The sequence below is a fragment of the Urocampus carinirostris genome, chromosome 16 (assembly GCF_059441175.1).
Source record: "Urocampus carinirostris isolate Australia breed hairy pipefish chromosome 16, RoL_Ucar_1.0, whole genome shotgun sequence".
NCBI classification, from domain to species: domain Eukaryota; kingdom Metazoa; phylum Chordata; class Actinopteri; order Syngnathiformes; family Syngnathidae; genus Urocampus; species Urocampus carinirostris.
In genome coordinates this window covers 30,347,007-30,365,583 of record NC_142364.1, presented here as the reverse complement: position 1 = coordinate 30,365,583, position 18,577 = coordinate 30,347,007, and the positions used below count along the sequence as shown (strand labels likewise).

The 18,577-nt window shown below is 40.4% G+C and overlaps 1 long non-coding RNA gene across 1 annotated transcript in view; it reads right to left on the bottom strand.

The window, feature by feature from the left end:
* Positions 1–5,042: 5,042 nt before the first annotated feature.
* The window catches only part of LOC148351032 (uncharacterized), a 30,982-nt gene continuing 17,447 nt past the window's right edge, over positions 5,043–18,577 (bottom strand). Inside the window, exons 2-3 of the long non-coding RNA XR_015853017.1 lie at positions 6,210–6,263; positions 5,043–5,209 (exon numbers count right to left, since the gene is read on the bottom strand). This is a non-coding gene — a long non-coding RNA (uncharacterized LOC148351032). The remainder of the gene's footprint in view (positions 5,210–6,209; positions 6,264–18,577) is intronic.

The window sequence follows — 18,577 nt, the reverse complement described above, 5'->3', positions numbered from 1 at the left end:
TGTTTATTATTCTCTCCAGTTTTCGTTCCCGTTTTGTTTGTCCTGTTTATTTTTGATATCCTGTTTCATTATCTATCCTGTCTGTCTGTCCTGTCCTGTCCGTATCGACCCCATCTGTCCGATATCAACTCGGGCAATTGGAATCAATCTTGTCGTTTTCTGGCTTCCTGTCTTTCCACGCCAGACCGCTGTCTAACGTGCATGACTCCTCATTTCCCGTAAAATAAAAGTCTAATGTGAGAACGTCACGCGTTTGGGTCCTGATCCTGTTCTGATTCCTGACAAAATTCTTCCCTAGAAAGGCGTCATAAATGTTTCCTGACATCATAAGCCGCACCATCTCATCTCATCTCATCAGCTACACCGCTTATCCTCATTAGGGTCGCGGGGGGGCTGGAGCCCATCCCAGCCATCTCCGGGCAGTGGGCAGGGGACACCCTGAACTGGTTGCCAGCCAATCGCAGGGCACACAGGGACAGACACCTCATTCGCTCATTCAAACCTAGGGACAATTTGGACCGGCCAATTCACCTGAAATGCATGTTTTTGGAATGTGGGAGGAGACTGGAGTGCCCGGAGGAAACCCACGCAAGCACGGGGAGAACATACAAACTCCACACAGGAAGTCTGGAGCTGGATTTGAACCCACGACAGGTTCCCATGACATGAACTGTGCCGCACAAGCGCTAACCACTGCGCCGCCGTGCTGCCCAAGCCGCACTATATACTGTAATATAGTATATAAATTGTAGCAAAAAAGTAGTGGCTTGTCCGGAATTTACGGTTGCTTTGATTGACCATAAAAGACTGGAAGGGGAAAAATAAACAGTAAAAGGTTGTTTTCTGTCAGTCATTTGGTGTGCAAGCACCCGGACAACTTGGTGTGCGGTTCGAGGCAAAAGAGCAGCGATCAAACTCGCCACCTCAGGAGAATTATACAGGGAGCAGGAAGTGCGTTTGCCGTTGTTTGGTCTGTGAGGAGGAAGGAGTGTCGATTGACAAAGCAGCTGCAAGCTAACACTGCTGCCAGACTGCAATGAAATGTCAAACACAGAATTAGGACAAATGAAAAACACTCCTTCTGCACAGTCCATTCTCTGCCTCCCAGCAAGAAAGTCCTGGGTTTAAATCTCAAACTAAGCATTTTTTTATGTTCTCACAGTGCTTAAAAGTGGTTCTCTGTGGGGGCTTCGTGGCACAGTCCAAAACCACAAGCTGTACACATGTGTCAGGTTCGTTAAAGTCGGATTGCTTATAAGTGCTAATAAAAGCAAGTGGGAACAAAATCCTAATGATTGCCTGTAGCATGGGTGGGCAAACCTTTTGAGTTTAAAAAACACGGCGGAGCGAAAATTTTGTATTGTTTTTCAATAGATTTAATCAAAATGGTTTTGAAACAAGCAGAAATAAAAGAAAGTAATATACAATTGGTCCCTCTTTTTAAGCGATAATTCTTATAATGGTTGGTTGGATCCCTTAACCATTTGGGTAGTAGGGGCACCATTTCCTGTGGTGTGTCTTGGGCAATTACAGTCTGGTGGCGCCCATCCCTCTTCAGGCCAACGTTTATCATGCTTTTAATATTGAGCTCCTGCAAGGGTGATGCGAGTTCGCTATTTTGACTGTTATACAGTCTTGACAACATTGTCGCTGTCTGTTATTCATGTTGCTGTTCTTTGATTCCACACCCTTCAGGGCAGATCTTTTTTTTCAACCTAGGAGATTTGATAAAGAAAAACGGTCCAGCAATGGCTTTTGGAACAGATTTGGAATTTGGGTTATGAGGGTTTCCTTGTTCTTCCTATGTGAACTGGGTGAATATATTTCTTAAATAAAATACATGGTAAACAAAATACATGTAGCCAGATAATTGAATGTTGGACTTGAGTGCAATACACATGAATGCATCATGTTTTATTTTTTTACACAAATATTATGATAGTCTGGGCAAAGAAATGAGATGAATAACGGTGCTGTTTGGCCACTCCATAAGTATATCTTCTCTCTTGTGCTATTTAGCAGTTTTTTTTGTTGCTTTATACAATAAAGCGACATATATTGGTCAAATAATACACACTGGCCCTTTAAATTAAATAAGGCCTAGATTATTTAGCTGTAACCACATGAAAAAGTGACGTAAAGCCGTACTTTATCGTTGAAATATATTTAACAGACTGGTAGGTAACCATTCTGACACCCTGTAATTTATAATCCGTCATTTAACTTGATTAATTTTCCTGTCACATCGCTCCTAAGAATGTCTCCTGTGGCTCGTGTTAATTTGATCTCACACAGTGAGCCTCTAGTAAAACATCCACTTCACTTCTCATTGCTTCCAGTTCAAGTTTTTTTTTTTGTTCCTGTCTGCCTCAATTCAGTTGAACGCTTAAACAGATGGAATTTGGCTGAGGCCTTCGCTAAATGAACCGTTTTGGAGAATTAGAGATGATATCAATAACAAAATAATTTGAAGGACTTCTTAAGTAGCTGTGACCTTCGGCATGGGTAGTCCTTAGAAACCGACCTTGAGTTAAAAGCTGTTGTTGGAAATCATGCAAAATAACATTGACTGTCATCAGCGGACTGCCTATGTTATGAATACAGTAATCACTCGCCGTATTGCCGTTTACTTTTCGTGGTTTCACTACTTTGCGTATTTTCATCGTGAATTGTGTTCTTCATTCTGATGGGCTAAACAGTACGCCAGCCCCGTTTTCTCCCTGTGTCTGCCCTCCCGTCAATAACATTGAGGTCTAAATTGTTCACTTTAGAGCTAAAACAGTCCAGCCCGACCAATTAACTCTTTCCAGGACCCAAAATGTTATACTTTTTTTGTGAGGACTCGGGGGGAGGAGAGGTGATTTATGATGTATCTTTTGTCATTAAATCTTAGTTAAAAAAGACTAAATAAACATATACATATTGCATGTTTCTGTGTCTGCAGAGGTTATGTTAACCGTCAATTTTTCATCATTGACCATTTTTTTAAAGAGTTGACTTGGAAAAAATAGGCGGTCCATCATTTTGAGGAGTTGTAAATTGGGCCATAAACCAGAGAAGTCATTACGAATGTAGTGTGGCACTTTGAGAGAGGATTTTTTTTTTTAAATATGTTTGTCTTTTTTCAATACGTACATCTTTTTTGTTTAGTATCCACACATTGTTTTAGTATACATTATTATAAACATATAGAAAACTTTTATTTATAAAAGTGAGCGAGTGAGAAGCCCGCTCCAGAAGTCCTAGAATGTGCACCTCTAGTACATGTACTTAAAAAAGCTGGACAAAACTACATTGCATACACAAATCTTACTTTCATGTCAATGAACCACTTAGGGCCTACAGGAGCACCAAAAGACTGAGGAAGATGCTTTCTATTGCCACATTTGGACTCTTCCACATGCTAAACCTCTGCAGCTTAAGGAAGGTAAAAGCATTTTTTACGCAACATTTTTTTTTCCAATAACGTCCACATGAGGGCCACAAAATATCATCTGAAGTAAAAAAGTGGAAAGTGTCTTGAATCAATAGTGCAATATATCCATCCATCCATCCATTATCTGCACCACTTATCCTCAGTAGGGTCGCAGGGGTGCTGGAGCCCATCTCAGCTGTCTTCAGGCAGTGGGCAGGGGACACCCTGAACTGGTTGCCAGCCAGTCGCAGGGCACACAGGGACAGACAATTTGCTTGCTCATTCACACCTAGGGACAATTTGGACCGGCCAATTAACCTGACATGCATGTTTTTGGAATGTGGGAGGAAACCGGAGTGCCCGGAGGAAACCCACGCTAGCACGGGGAAAACATGCAAACTCCACACAGAAGGTTCGATCTCATGACCTCAGAACTGTGCCACACACGTGCTAACCACTGCTCCACCGTGCTGCCCTAGTGCAATGTATTTATTTAATATTTTTAAAGTTATATTTTGACAGTACACAAATATTTTTAATAAATAAAAACGTTTTAAGTACTGTACTTTTTTTTGTTAATAAATGCTTCAGCCTGGAAATAGGGTTTGTTCTCTGTTTCAATGTATAATACAGTATTTAATCAATGAATGAATAAATAATATACCTAATAGGTTTTGACTATCGTAGGTCTTTTTTGAGCACAAACGTTGAAAAATGAGGAATTACTGAATTCAACTCCCTCATATTTTATAACGGAGACCACACAATGGCCACTATGCCCCGCTGTTAAAATGAAGCCCCATTCCGTTTTATGTGGGCCATGTGCAATTCTACTCAACACTAAATATAAAGACTGAGTGGAGCAAAGCGTATTAATTCTAGAGGAGGTCTGTGAAAGAAGAAAATGCGGACAGGGAGCTAAAGGCCAGTTGAATTGTGAGAATATTTTTTATTCAGACACAAGAGCATTTCTATGTGCATGATACAGCCAATATCTCGTTTTGAAAACAGGCAAAGAACAATCATGGTTTTGAGAAGCACATTGCCAAAGTAGCACTTGATTGCTGGCAACTCCAAAATGTTGAATTTTGCATTTTTGAACTCCAATATGGAAGGCTACAAATGTCAAATTTAAATAAATAGATACAAATAAATGAAAATACAAAGCACAATAGACAAATTAGTCATGAGTAAATAGTGTTATGCCCCCACGATGTCATTTAAACACCAAGTCTGGAAAATTTGGCCTGCTTATGTTTTGTGTACTGTTTTTGACCGCTCTCTCTCACCGTTTTAGACTGCAGGAAACAATATAAAAGCACAAGGCAAACAAAAAATATTCACAGCGGCAGACTTCTAGTGTTATTGTAATACTGAGGACTTGGATGTTCTAAACCTTTTAGAAAAGCATTGTTGATTCTTTACAAAAACAGCAAAAACTGTTATATTCCTCCCTCCACCAGATGGCATAATCCTGTTTTTTAACTGGGCACAGGTGTGTCCAGTCACCACACACCTGTATTGTATATGAATACATTTGGAACATCACACGCCATCAGGTGATTGTCATTTTCATTTCCACCGCCACGCTATGTCACGACCAGAACGGAATCAGGACCCTAATGCATAGTGTTAACCACAAGTTCATTGAATAGAAAGAGGACAAGCAGCGCCCGCGATCCGGTGCTCGCTGGATGTGGGAAGCAAGTCGCTCTCGCAATCGGATTGTGATCCGAATACGGAGGTGGATCTTCCGTAACAGGCGATGGCGGTGTGAGGGACGGAAAAACAGGTCTATAGCCGGGACAGGAGAGCAAAAACGTTGTCAGAAACGGGTCGTAAGCCGGGACGGGAGAGTGGACGTGGCTGGGATAAAAAAACAGGTCATAGCCAGAGACAGACGAGGAGATCAGGGACGGGCACGTGGAAAACCGGGTACAAAAACGGGACAGGCGGAAGTCAGGGTCAAAAATGCTTGCCTTGTATCAACAGATGTTCGCAGACAAACTAACAACAGGAGAGTGACAGGACTGGATTTAAATAGGGACAGGGAGCCAATCAGATAGCCCGCAGCGGCTGCCGCCAAATGAGCGGGCACAGGTGATTCAAATCGGTAATCATGACACGCCAGGTTTGTTTGTGTTTTTTCTGTTTTTTTTTTTGTTCCCTACTTTTTCCATTTGCAGTTTTGGTATTTGCGCAAAAGGTTTGTGCAGTGATTGATCAGTCAAAAATATCACGAACTGCAATCTCAAAATAATGGATAAAACAGGAATCGAACCATGGTCGTGGTGGTGAGAGCGAGTAATCCTAACCACTAAAATATCGGTGATATAAATGACACAAGAAAAGGCATTGCATTTTCTCTCATTATCCGACAAACTTTAGTCACAGAGAAACAAAGGGAGAAAACGGAAAGTCGTCCTAAAAGAAATAAATAAATGGCAAAAAAAAGCACAAGGAAACATCTCCTTGATATATCTAAATGGATTCGATATATACTTTGTAAATTTTATTTTGGTATTGTTTTCAACAACGTTCGTCGCTTACTGTACAATTCTTAGTTTGATCCGGGAAAAAGAACAGAATTGTATACAGATTTTGAATAAAGAATTAGGGTTGCTCATTATACACGAGTGCGCGTTATACACGTATAAGTATCTTTTATTTAGTCTTAATTTATGTATTTCGTGATTTTCAATTTTGGTCCTCCATCGTCAACATCTCTTGTTTGGTTTGTCAGCGATCTCAGAACATGTTACAGTAACCTAACAACAACACAAAAGCAAAGCACCTGGGATTCAGGGGAACTGCCGACAGGTCTTCCTCCCACCCTGGAGGCCTGCACCTGGTGCACAAATACAAACACGCTGTTACTGTAATCATATATGCAACACTCAGACAGGACATAACTGCACACTTTTGCAAATACACAACCAGCCACAGGAGGAAAAACTTTTGCCACAGAAGACACAGCGACATTTCATTATTTTGTTTTTTTTTTGTGCCAATAAAGGAAACCATCTCGGTTTTTTTTCTGCAATCCATTTGTGACATTCTTTCAGTGAGTGACTGGTAATTTGCGGTACCCTTTCTCTTTTGCTCTGTGTTTGACATTCTTCCCACTTTATAAGCCTTTTCTTTGTTAATTAGCTTGTGTGTTTTTATTGGCAGGCCAATTACACTCACTTTACAGTGAGGTGACACCTGAGTGTTTTTCTGAAGCCACAATGCTGCGTTGTACACCAAATAGCTGAGAATCAGGTCAACTCGGACTTATGTTTGCACACATTTACACGGTTTGCTAATGGGATTAGCATACGCCTTCGCTGCAGTGGAAAATTGCAATCAACATTGCAATGCAATTAATTTATTTCCTTTGCTTCTAAATTATTTTATGAAATAGAGAAAACATAATTTATCAACTTTTACATGCTGGACCGTTTTTATTGGTTTGTTTGTTTTTTTGCCTCTACATGAGCTGTCTACGTTCATAAGCCCCTGGTGAGGTCACCCTTAATAAACAGGTTGCTTAGTCAGATCAGGAGGCTTCTCCTGCTACTGGTAACATCGGAATCCAGTACTATCTGTTTCATGTTTAGAGGCAAATCTCTATTAAAAAAAAAAAAAACGCCTGAACAGTAAAAGCACCACCAGGCTTTAAATGCCCAAGACACACAACAGAAAGTGGTACACCCACGACTCTAGCGGTTAAAGGATACATGAAGCGTGAATGTTAGTGCCCTGACAAAGAACAACTAATATACCCCTCAAATTAACAGTAGTGGTCCCCGATTTCCCTCGCCTGAACGCTGGCTAACGGGCCTTCGTTCTGGAGCCATGCCCGGATGCGAGCACCTGATGGCCAGACCAGCAGCCACGGGGTCTGGCCAGGCTCAGCTCAAAGGGACTACGTGGCTTTCCCTTCCCAGGGGCTCACCGCATGCAGGAGGTGCCAAAGGGTCGAGTGCTTCGCCTGGGCAGTAACCAAGGGAGGGGACCTTCAAAGACCTTGTGAATTCCATATCTTCCTGTGAGAAAGCGACCCTGAAGTGGGCTCTCATATCTCTGGGGTTTACGTAACGGGGTGTTTAAAAAGCTCCGGAGCGGCAAGGCCCCAGAGGAGAAATCAGATCCACCCGGAGTTCATTAAAACTCTGGAAGTTGTGGACGTGTCACGGTTGACACCTCTGCAACATCATGGACATCGGGGACAGTACCTCTGGATTGACAGACTGCGGTGGTAGTACCCCTTCTTGAGAAGGAGGACCAGATAGTGTGTTCTAATTAGAGGGGAATCATTAGCCTAACTGGAAAGGTTTTTTTCAGGGGTACTGGAGAGCCGGGTCCGTCTCCAATCTGAAATTCAGAAGGAGTGTGATTTTGTGGGGCTGTGGAAAAATGGCTCAGATCTACAACCTGTACAGGGCTTTCAATGGCGCATAAGATGTACCCATCAAGTCTACACCACTGCTTGATGCCGGAGAGGTGGGATGTGAGGTGGACCTTGAACGATGCTGAAAGCCGCATTCACTCTGACACCAGGTTAACCATTTACTCCACCTTCTAACGGACCTATACACCGGAAGCCAGGTTCCTACTCTCCAATGGGATTGTAAGGTCCTTAGTGCAGAGCCAGACCCATTGCCCAGGGTGGTAGCAAGGTGCAAGAGTATAGGGATACTGTGACATCTTTTTCCCTGCCAGTTCAAAATCAATGTCGTTTTTTATATTGTAAACTTTTATATTTTTATATTGTATATTTATATCTTAAGTAGTACCTGTTTTAATACAATCCTATTAGTTTCTCACTGGAATCAAACATATTCTGGCTCCATACCCAGTTTGATTTTTGGCTACCTTACCAACATCTGTGCCTCAAGAGAAGCCAATTTCCTAATATCACTCCTCGTGTTTCCCCTTATCTACTAACAGACACTCCCTAGTGGCCTGGTGTTGTGTGGGTGCAAAAACAAAATATCCCACAAGGTCAGTGAGACAGGTATTTTTACTTGTGGGATCTTTAGACGAATACAGCATGTGTGCAAGTCTACAATGTATCTTTTAAAACAATTGTTACACAAGTTGCAATAGTTGTCTGGCACTCAGAACTGTTGGCTGTCAAGAATTTCTATTTCTACAGCCCAGTTAGGGGTAATGTTCCATGCATTGACTGTCAAAGCACCATTTGCCTGTATGTTTATTCTGGAGAAGAGGTGGAATTGCCTTACAATTTGTTTATGGAGCGCAATGCGGATTGACTGCTCTTTTGCGCTTCATATGAAACACACAAAGCAGAAAATTGTTCCACAGTATGAGAAGCATCACTCATTGTTATAGGGAGATTGTATTGAATAAATGCCAGCAGTGGTCAAGACCAATGAGTCCAATAGATCATCACGTTGATTTATGGATGCATCTGGGTTTTTTTTTTACATTGGCAAGTCAAAATCAGCTTTTTATGCCTTGCTTGATGATTTCTTTTCAAGCCTTATGTTCCTGCACGGAGTCTGCGCTCGGAAAATGCCGGTCTACTTGTGACTCCGAGAGCCAAGAAGTCTGCAGGCTCGAGAGCGTTCTCCATCCAGGCCCCGGTGTTATGGAATTCCCTGCCTCCGGAGATAAGATCTGCAACCTCAACGGAAGTTTTGAAATCGAGGCTTAAGACACACTTCTATTCCAAAGCTTATAATTGATGCCCACCTCATATTCTGTATTGTCCTGTCTTTTTCCGACTGCCTGCCTGGCTGATACGAAGGAGAAGGACGATTTGAGATGAGTCAGCGGACCAGCGTCTGACCTGAAGCATGTCAACCCCTGCATTTACCAGCTGTCAGAGATGGAAAGCTGCGTCGTGGCCGTCATAGACTTTCTGGACTAGTTTACAGGCTGGGGGCTTGTTGCTGTCATGCACTTTCCGGACATTTTCAACATCTTACCTAGTGTTTACTATTCTGTGTACAGTAATGCTAATTGTGATTCACCCTGGTCGATCCTGGAAGGGGGATTACCACATGTGAGGTCCTTTCTCAAGGTTTCTCTTTTTTCCTCACACTGAGGTTTTTGAGTTGTTCCTTGCCCGCATGCTGGTTTAAGATCAGGTAATTGTGCAATTGTGTAATTGTAATCCTGTGCAGTCCTTTGAGATATTTTTGTGATTAAGGGCTGTATAAATAAATGTGACTTGACTTGACTTGACCTTACAGAGCTCAAGAGTTACAAAATGTTCCAATTTGCTCTTTCTGCACAGTTGAGTCGAATCGTTGAGGACAAATGAACTCATTCCTGGAACACGATTACTTTTCTCAATGTTCCCTCTAATTTTCCACGGGTCTGAGCGTTCACAAAAAGTTGGAGAGCAACGCTTGAAACAACAGTGAGCAACAGCAATCCCAAGTGCGGCAACTAAATCATTATCAAACATGTCCAAAACTTGACATCAAGTTACATTTTCCTGAGTTTCCGGCAATGCAAAAAAAAAGATCACTTTTGAATGAATTGACTAATGTATTATTGCAAAAGTTTTACGGCCTACAAACGTCATTTGTTTTTACAACAATTCTTTCACAAGATTTTCTTTTTCTTTTTCCTGGTATCTTTTGACGCATGATATTAACATTTTTGGGGGCTTATTTAGTCGGTTGTAAGATACAGAACTGTACTTAATCACATGTTTTAGTGGAAGTACAATGTTGGCAACAAGATTGACTTGATATAATTGGAAATTATTTTTTCTGTGTTTTTTTCTACTCTTTTTTTAATTCCTTTAAAAAAATCTCATTGTGTTTATTTTTTCCGAGCTATTACTTTTATCTTTTTGTTCTCTATTTACTTCTTTTTTTCTGGCTTTTTTCTGAAATTTTCCTTCTTTTTTTCTCTTCCTTTTGTTTCTTTTTTTCTCAGCTTTTCACTACTTTTTCATTTTGGTATCTTTTTCTTTTTTGTTCTATTCCCCCCTTCCTTTAAGCCATTTTGTGCATACTTTTACTTAATATTTGGTCATGTTGAGATTAAAGAAGCAAAAACAACATGAAGAGCCGTTTAGGACCCGAAGGAGCCGGTTCCTTTTAGTGAGCCGAGCCGAAGAAGTCGGTTCTCGACATACTCTACTAACTTTACTTAACTTCGTTCGACTGCAAAATACCGCATTTAGTACACAACGTCAGGGGAACCCGTGTATTTTTACCTTCATGCACTGTAACTTTGACTAAAGTCGCTTCTTAATAAGTAATTTTGAGCCTTCATTTCTGTGCGCTGGCTAGATTTTCTTGTGCGCCGAAAATGTGCGAGCAGTGCGCAATTGCGCACGCGCGCAGCTTAGAGGGAACACTGGTAACGAGTACTCAATATTAATAAAATAATGTAATTTTACTGTCCTCACTAATGGGTGCATTACTACGCTACTTTACAAATCCAGGTCATTACTTTTGGTTTATTCTAGTTGTTCCGTAATCTTGCTTTACTTATACAGGAGATCAAAATTAGAGAACAACTTTTAAAACATTTAATAATTCTGAAAGAAATAATGTCTTCACTGCTCAACCGTTTAAGGAAATATTGTTGTGTCTGTACAATTCTACTACAACACTTGGATAAAATGGATAAGGCATTTCAAGAAAAAAACCTGTTCTTTGCCAAAGATGCGATGATCAAAACGAGAGAACGCTTTAAAGTGTCCGCACCTTAACAGTGCTTATCCACCCCTATTTAACTGGCATTCTAACAGCCAGTTTCACTGACTTTGCTGGTGGGCCTCCAGCAGCAGGTTGTCCAGATGAAAACGAAAGGGATAACTCTATCAGTCGTAGTAAGACAAGTTTATCGCTCCAAATCTGTGATATCCAGAATATTGAATTCCTACAAAACTACAAACTCATTCTAGTCACCCAAGAGTGCTGGGCGTCCACGGAAGACAAATGCAACAGAGGATAGGTCACTGCGGAGGATGTGAATGCTTAATCGTTTCCACACTGCAGCCGGACTGTCTCGCCGGTTTAGCGCTGAACATGGTAAGAATCTGTTTCACTGTTTAAGAACATTTGGACTGAAGGCCCACACTGCATTGACCAATCCTCTCATCAGCAAAAAAAAAGCTAGACTGAGCTTTGCTGAAGGAGAAGTGGTCCAGAGTTCACTTCGAGGATCAACACAAATTTAATTTATTTTGGTTTGATGGAAAGTGTTGTGTTCTGTAACACATTGAAGAAAGACTAAACACAAAGTGTATAGTCAAATCAGTAAAAGGTGGAGGAGGAAGTTTCATGGTTTGGGGCATGTTTTCTGCAGCAGGAGTTGGCCCTCTTGTATAGCTACATGGCCGAGTGAATGCATATGTGTATGTAAACCTTCTTCAACAGCGCATGGTTTCTTACTTGCGTCGATCACCCAATCAGCCTGCAGTCTTCATGCAGGACAATGCTCAATGTCACACAGCAAAACGGGTAAATAATTGCTTGGAGGTGAAAACATTGAATTAATGGCATGGCCTGAGCAGAGTCCTGATCGCAACCCAATAGACCTCTGGAAAATCCTTGATTACAAAGTTATGGTCGAGACATACATTACGATCTCCAAACTGTGGCGGAGGCTGGAAGAAGAATGGACCAAAATCACACCAGAGCAGTGTGAGAGACTAGTGCAATCCTGCGGACGCTGATGTCATTCACAGCAGAGGGCTGTACACTGCTTACTAATTGCTGACTGTTGTAACCTTCAGAATTTTTTTTTCCATGCCAAAGTCATTGTTCTTCTCAAATTTTGATCAGCAATTTTCTGAAAGAAATATTTTTTGTACAATACCTTTGGTCATTTTATGAAAAAAAGTGTTGTCGTTCCTTGAAATAGACACAGTTAAATGTAATTTAACTGCGGAAGGGCGAAGATGGTGTTATTTCAAATTTATTCAATTTCTTATCGGTTGTTCTCTAATTTTGATCTCCAGTTTACATTTCCCATTCATCCTTTTATCCTGGAGAGTGTTTATATCAACCAGCAAATACAACTGAATAGTTATGAACTGCTGTCTTAAGCAAAGAGCACGCGAACGCTGAATTCATGGAGATATTCTCCCTACGTTTTATACTAGCATTTAAGCCAAATTTACAACTATAAAATAAAATAGTGAAAGCAGGGTGTCTGCCTATATGTGCACACTTGGTTGTGTGTCACAAGTAGCGAATGGTCGGGAGCGCGTGAGGCGGAGGGCTTGTCTTATGCAGCAACAACGAGAAATCAATGGGTAATACGTGTGCATAGATTTTATGGTAAAATTTTGCTGACTTTTGTTCATTTTGGGGAAAATTATTTTTGCAAAACCCCTTGCCTGGAGAAAAAAAAGAACAGTCCCCAAAAATAAAAAGTATTTTGGAGTGGTTTTAAGATCAGAGACAAAATGTATATGGAGTTTCTTGGCTGTTTTTTGTAAGCTCTCAAGATTTCACAAGCCAAGAAATGTGAAAGTGTTACTGCTTCTACAGTTTGGTATGCAAGTGTTCTTCTTTTTCTTTTATTCTGTCAGTATTTTAAAGCATTGTTGGGGAGTCAGGTTTTTGCTCGTGTATACGGTAATTTGTAACAAGGAACTAGTGACGTTCAGAATACTTTAGATAGTGTTTGGTGTCAGAAATCTGGGGGATAGCTGAACTACTTTTTATATGGAGTGACTAATATCAGTAACTAATTACCCGGTAACATGGTCAACACTGTGCATGGAGGCATTTTTTTCCATTGGTATGTCAAAATCAACCTTTTGTGCCTAGCTCGGTCATTATTTTTTCTTTGCAAACCTCACAGCAACTTGGAGATGCAAAATGTTCCAGTTTTCTCATTTCGTACTGCTGAGGCAATTCGCAGATTGCGATTCCAAACCCAGGAAAGAAATGGAGGGAATACTTGTCCGAGATTAGGTCGCGTCGTCAAACAAATTACCCTGAAAAAACAAAGTGTGGCCAATTCCTGGACCCGGATGAGGTGCGTTCAGACAGGGAGGAATGATGTCAGCACTTGAATAGCGAATTAGGGCAGAGAGGTTTCAAAGCCGGGTTTGTACGGACGCTTGAAATCCCTGAAGATGCTTGAATTTGAATGTTGTGTTTCCAAAGATTTAAGGATTGGGTGAAAGGCGTTTAAATGGTTAAAATTATTGCCATGTTTCATAACAAGTCTCCCTTAAAATGGGGGTGACTCTACTCGCTGTTGGCCTTGCTTTGCCATTTCATGTCTTCTTCCCTTTCAATTAATGGAACTTGGCATTAATTTGTATGGTATTTGTCGTGCGGCATGCCAAGAGGACAGGTGCATGCTGCACCGAAATATGGCAATATGAAATGTTTATTAGTGCAAGAATTACGTATAAATAATGGACATTTATTATAGGCCATGCAAAAAATTGAGGTGCGCTTCCCCTGTGGTAAATTGTAAAAGAAATTGTGAACTTCCTGCCCCAGATAATGTAAGCTACATTTGCTGTCAATTTTTACTCAACACCTATTTGTGGGGAGATTTGTCTCGAAAATATTTTCACATTTATATATCGCCCACAAATGTATTAACGACTTACTCAAGATCTAAAAAGTATATGTCTTGATAAATGCCAGCTCAAGATTAATAATCTCATATCTAAATCACAAATATATTTGTGAAAAATTCTTTAAAATACATGATTCCAACCGGACTTCTTCTTTCAATGGTACTGGAGACATTGGAAAATATGCTGAAAGTCCTTAAAAAGTGCTTAAATTTGGGCACAAAAGAGTGGACCAAAAAACTTGCTCATCTGTGTCAAATCTTCAAACCACAAATTTAAATATGAGTTTAACTAGGATTATCTTTCTTCTTTTTCCTTGCCTTATCCCTGATTAATCAGGGGCTGGCTCCCGTACACATTCATACGACTTTGGACAGTAAATGATGCTACAATAGTACTAGTTTCACAACACCTGATGTTGGGAGTCATTAGGTGACTAAACACACCGATTCTAAACCCTGTTGCGGAGCACCAAGTGGGGAGGCAACGGGTACCAATGTTGTTAATCTTAGGCCGATGCTCGAACCAGGGACCTCCAAGTCTAGAGGCGAGTGCCCTACCTCAAGGCCACCAAACTTTTTCTGCCCATTTTCTTTAAAACCCTCGTATTTTTCGAAAAAATGAATGTCATAGTTTTCACACTTGTTAGACTACATCATATGCACCTTTTTCTTCCCATCTTTGTTACTTTATTTTATGTTGAGGAATGTCTTTTCACACGAAAGTTCTCTTTTTCTAGTAACTCTGAGATTTTAATAACACGAATGTGAGGCTCCAAATCCTAGAATAGCTCAAATGAAGATCAGTTTTATAGCTTCTCTAAGAAGTCTTTTTCAACTTTTTTCAGCAGTGCTAACATCATCGCAAAAGGGTTTTCTAATCGCTCCTTAGATTTGTAGCTCAATTACCAAACACAATATACTGATAGAACACTGGAGTACTGGTTGCTGTAAATGGGCCTCTATACACTTATGTAAATATTGTCTTAAAACCAGACTTTTGCAGCTAAAATAGTCATTTACTACGTTAACAAAGTATGAGGTGTACCGTATTTCTGATTAGTTTAATGTTATCTTCATTGAAAATAGACGAGCTTTTCTTTAAAAGTATTAATACATTGCATAGCAAGCCCAGACTTTGTAACGATAGTGTAAGCCAGCCAGTCCAAGTAAATGATATATGTGTCTATCTTTGTCAAGACAAAGATATAATGAGATCCTTCCAGTCAGCCAATGAGAGCCCCCCTCCCCGCCAAAAACATCCAGGGGCAGCTGCAGGTCAAACCTCTCTGAGTGATTTATGTTCTTCCTTATCGGCCATAATGAGTGTTCTTACAATTAGATGGAAAAACGCTATCAGAGCCAAGCACCATGTCATCGTGGACCCTCTTGGAAAAAAGACTCTGTAATGACAAGGGTGAGCGCTGAGTTTGTGTTTTGATAGGCAGAAATCGGAGTTCAGCGTGCCGTGGCCGAGGTTTGTTACACAAACTCTGGAGTGCACCTTTCACCTTGTTATTGTCACGAATCTACATAATTTCTTTCGGGGGTTTTTTCGCCCAAACATGCTGCTGCATACTTGTAATTTCCTTCAGTCACACTTTTGACCAACCGCTTACAGTTGTTTGTTGTTTTTGAACCTGGAACTTGTTCTGTCAGACAACAAGGAATAAAAATACAGAGGCAAAGGTGCCTCATTGCACCTATGCCTGCTCGTTTGGCGCCAGCTGCTGCTGGTTACCTGATTGGTTTCCCCTCCTATTTAAGCTCAGCGCTCTCACTCACCTTTGTCAGTCCGTCAGCAAACCTCTGCTGAAGCACTTTGACTCCCGTTGGTCCTGTATTTTCATCTGTCTACCACTCGTCTGTTCCTGATTCCCCGTTTATCTCCGGCTACGACCCTTTTTTGACCAGCGACCCCGTTCTGATCTACCGTCCCGGCTAACGACCTGTTTTTGACCACTGACCCCGTTGTGATCGCCCGCTCCGCCTATCAACACGTTTTTCTCATTTGACCACGCTACAATATCCTGCACCGGGAGATCCACTTCCGAATTCCGAACACGCTCCGATCCCGTGAGAGGCTTGCTTCCCTCATCCAGCGAGCATCGGATCGCTGGCGTTTGCTTTTCCTCTATATCTCAATAAACTTGTGGGTAAACGTGACGCATCCGGGTCCTCTTCCTGTTCTGGTCCTGACAGAAGGTAACTTAAATTAACACTCACACAAATACTGATTTCTTTGTGGACGCAAAATAAAAAAACAAATTTATTTGAGCGTTTTGCGTCATTGTGTGCTCAAGCTCAGTCAGTTTTATTTGTTTATGGAACATTGTGTATCATTAAGCACTTGTTACTGTTAAAAAAATAATTTTCAGCAAAATACATCAACTATCATATACACATCCATTTTTTAAAAAGTACTCATAGGTCTATAAATGTGTTTTTTTTATAACAATTCCCCTTATTATAAATGTGTGTCTATTTTTTTGCAATTCCTCTTATTAAGCGAGAATAATCCTTACAAACAAAATACAGCACCTATTCACTCATTAAAAGACAGACTACTGGTATGTCGAATAAAAACAAAAGATAATTTGTGCGAACAGGTTTTTGATTAACAAATATAAACTTGATCTAGGATAACATTTGCTATTGTACCATGACAATTGCTACAATAATGTTGTCATCTGTTGCAAGTGACCGAGACTATCCAGGTTGGAGACAATTTGGCAAAACGACTTTGGTCCAACAAAAAAACTGGTTTTAAAAAATGTATTTAAATTTTTTTTTCCCATATGCAAAATTGTTATACGGCGTGAACAATTCGAAATGGTCAAAAAGCGTAGAAAATCCTCGTAAAGCGTATAAATTAGATAGATATAAGTTGACAGGTGTGTAGCTAACATAATCTCCAACATTTTGCTGCTACGGGGACCCAAAAACCTCAAAAATGTTGGGCAAAAAAGGTGCAATGGTGCGCTTTTGTCATGGAGTCTCAGTAGTTCGTGATCTTACTTGTGCTTTTTACCACTTGTTTTTCGGTTTCATTCCACCTTACAAGGACTAGTGGTCCAGTAATATAAACTGACTCCATAAGTGAAGCAGCTCCTCATTTCTGCTGAATGCTGTTTTTTTTTATGTGGAGTAAGGTTTCTACTTAACTTAACCATTAAGAAATATCAAACATGTTTTGGTTTGCACGTATCAGATGTTAGATAATACAAGAGAAGGAGCTTGCATGCTGTTCTGATTAACCAAACAGTCCGTGTTTTTAGAAGACTTTTAATCATGCCATTGTTGGCATGTGACTAAAATGGTGTTTTCAGTACCCACCAAACCAGGCGTCGGCAAGCCAAACTGTTAAAATAGCCATATTGTACAAAAAAACAGCAACATATATGTTTTGTCCCGCAAAAAAATAAATGCTTTATATGAGCCTAATGTGGAAGGCAACACATGTATGTATATACTGTATATTTGTTTGGAAGTATAAAATGCATGGCACTGTTATATCACTGCCACGATCAGGAAGAAAACACATGCTATCACCTTCTGCTGAGAGAAAATTGGTCAGAGGGGTGAAGATTGAACCGAGAACCACCAAAAAGCAGATCTGCCAAGAACTAAAAGCTGCTGGAACACAGTCACTAAGAAGCGCCAACGAGCAGCATGCAGCTCCAGAGCTGCTTGTTGCTGAAACCCTGTACCAGTCAATGACTGAGAGGTCACAAATTGTCTACTGCTGCCATGGTATTATGCAGGATATTGATATCGAACAGAAACTTGTCAAGCTTTGTTTTAAACCTGAAACCAAACTGATTTATTAATTTTAAAACATAGCTGCTGTGATTTGCGATAGAACCTTAACAAATGAAGCAGGTAACTCACAGTAATCAAAGAATTATTGTATTTAACCAAAAATATGCTCAATAAAATAACAAAGTAACATTCAAAACTGTCTGGTTCATAAAATAATACAACAAACCTCAGAAAGCAGGATAACTATAAATGTTATGATGGAAAAACGAAGTTGGAAATGACCCAACACTGAATTCTGTCCCAAAATGTCCTTATGAAGGGTGAGGCTAATAAAGGACAAATGTGTGGTGATCGAACCAGTCTAAATTACAAACTAATTGGGCACCCTCTGGTGGAAGGGGGCTCAACATACCCTAACAATAGCCGAGCTTTTTAGACTACATCATATTGGTCTGTGGTCATTGGAGCCAAGATAATTATTTTGAATAGGTTTTATGGCTGTTCTATCATTAATCTGCCACCAATCTGCTGTAGTGAGTCCTGTATGCAGTAAATGATTAATATCAAATAGACACATCCAAGTTCCCTGGCCAGGCCTTTGCACTCTGTAAATACAATACCTTAATACTTCGGTGTTGTGTTTCTCAATGCTTAATGTGATTTAAATATGCTGAATGTCACTTTTTATGAAATACGGCGTTAGAGTTATGTGAGTTCGAAGAGACGATCACTCCCTTAAAACTAATAATTCACATACATTTAAAATATGTTGTAAGTACATCACCATAGTATTGTAATTTTAAATCCCCCAATGTTCAATTGTGTTGTTGTTTCAGTAAAAAAGGAAAATCCAGCGTTTAATGAGAATGTTATTAC